Raw genomic sequence first — 2,406 nt, 5'->3', positions numbered from 1 at the left:
GCAATATTAGAACTTATACACCTCCTGAGCAAGTTAAAGTAGAACCTAATATTGGTATTGTTAAAGATCTCTTGTCTGATAATATTGATGGGCATGTTATTCAGTTCGAAGGTGAAACTGCCAGAATTGCTAAGCCTTGTGCTAAAGATAAACATAGACATGTGGTAGGCGTGCCTGTTATTTCTGTTAAAATAGGAGATCATTGTTATCATGGCTTATGTGATATGGGTGCTAGTGCTAGTGTTATACCGCATACTTTATATGAAGAAATTAAGAATGAAATTGCACCTGCTGAGTTAGAAGATATTGATGTCACAATTAAACTTGCCAATAGAGATACTATTTCAGCAATGGGAATTGTTAGAGATGTTGAAGTCTTGTGTGGGAAAACTAAATATCCTGCTGATTTTCTTGTTCTTGGTTCCCCACAAGATAGCTTTTGTCCCATTATATTTGGTAGACCCTTCTTAAATACTGTCAATGCTACCATAGATTACACAAACAATGTTGTTACTATTGGCTTGGATGATATGGTTCATGAGTTTAATTTCTCTAAATTTAGTAAACAACATCGTGAGGAAGAATTACCTAGTAAGGATGAGATTATTGGTCTTGCTTCTATTGCCGTACCTCCTAGTGATCCTTTAGAACACTATTTGCTAGACCATGAAAATGATATGTTCATGAATGAAAGAAGGGAAATAGATGAAGTATTCTTTAAACAGGAACCTATTCTGCAACACAATTTGCCTGTTGAAATTTTAGGAGATCCTCCTCCACCCAAGGGTGATCCCGTGTTTGAGCTTAAACCGTTGCCTGATAATCTTAAATATGCTTATCTTGATGAAAAGAAGATATATCCTGTTATTATTAGTGCTAACCTTGCAGAGCATGAAGAAGAAAGATTATTGAAAACTCTGAAGAAGCATCGTGCTACTATTGGATATACTCTTGATGATCTTAATGTTGGAAATATGCCCGAGAGGCAATAATAAAAGGATTATTATTATATTTCCTTGTTCATGATAATTGTCTTTTATTCATGCTATAATTGTGTTATCCGGAAATCGTAATACATGTGTGAATACATAGACACCAACATGTCCCTAGTAAGCCTCTAGTTGACTAGCTCGTTGATCAATAGATAGTCATGGTTTCCTGACTATGGACATTGGATGTCATTGATAACGAGATCACATCATTAGGAGAATGATGTGATGGACAAGACCCAATCCTAAACTTAGCACAAGATCGTATAGTTCGTCTGCTAGAGTTTTTCCAATGTCAAGTATCTTTTCCTTAGATCATGAGATCGTGTAACTCCCGGATGCCGTAGGAGTGCTTTGGGTGTACCAAACGTCACAATGTAACTGGGTGACTATAAAGGTATACTACGGGTATCTCCGAAAGTGTCTGTTGGGTTGACACGGATCAAGACTGGGATTTGTCACTCCGTATAACGGAGAGGTATCTCTGGGCCCACTCGGTAATGCATCATCATAATGAGCTCAAAGTGACTAAGTGTCTGGTCACGGGATCATGCATTACGGTACGAGTAAAGTGACTTGCCGGTAACGAGATTGAACGAGGTATTGGGATACTGACGATCAAATCTCGGGCAAGTAACATACCGATTGACAAAGGGAATTGTATACGGGGTTGCTTGAATCCTCGACATCGTGGTTCATCCGATGAGATCATCGAGGAGCATGTGGGAGCCAACATGGGTATCCAGATCCCACTGTTGGTTATTGACCGGAGAGCCATCTCGGTCATGTCTACATGTCTCCCGAACCCATAGGGTCTACACACTTACGGTTCGGTGATGCTAGGGTTGTAGAGATATAATATGTAGTAACCCGAAAGTTGTTCGAAGTCCCGGATGAGATCTCGAACATCACGAGGAGTTCCGGAATGGTCCGGAGGTGAAGAATTATATATAGGAAGTGCAGTTTCGGCCATCGGGAGTGTTTCGGGGGTCACCGGTATTGTACCGGGACCACCGGAAGGGTCCCGGGGGTCCACCGGGTGGGGCCACCCATCCCGGAGGGCCCCATGGGCCAAAGTGGGGAGGGGAACCAGCCCATAGTGGGCTGGTGCGCCCCCCTTGGCCCACCCCATGTGCCTAGGGTTGGGAACCCTAGGGTGGGGGGGCGCCCCACCTGGCTTGGGGGGCACTCCACCCCTTGGCCGCCCCCCCCCCTAGGAGATCCCATCTCCTAGGGACGGCGCACCCCCTAGGGGGCCTATATAAAGGGGGGGAGGGGTCAGCCGCACCCTTGAGTCTTGGCGCCTCCCTCTCCCCTGCTACACCTCTCCCTCTCGTAGTAGAACGGCGAAGCCCTGCTGCGTTGACCCCTGCATCCATCACCATGCCGTCGTGCTGCTGAATCTTCATCAACCTCT

This window comes from Triticum aestivum, chromosome 1A, assembly GCF_018294505.1.
Source record: "Triticum aestivum cultivar Chinese Spring chromosome 1A, IWGSC CS RefSeq v2.1, whole genome shotgun sequence".
Lineage (NCBI taxonomy): Eukaryota > Viridiplantae > Streptophyta > Magnoliopsida > Poales > Poaceae > Triticum > Triticum aestivum.
Note: the sequence above shows the minus strand (reverse complement) of the source record.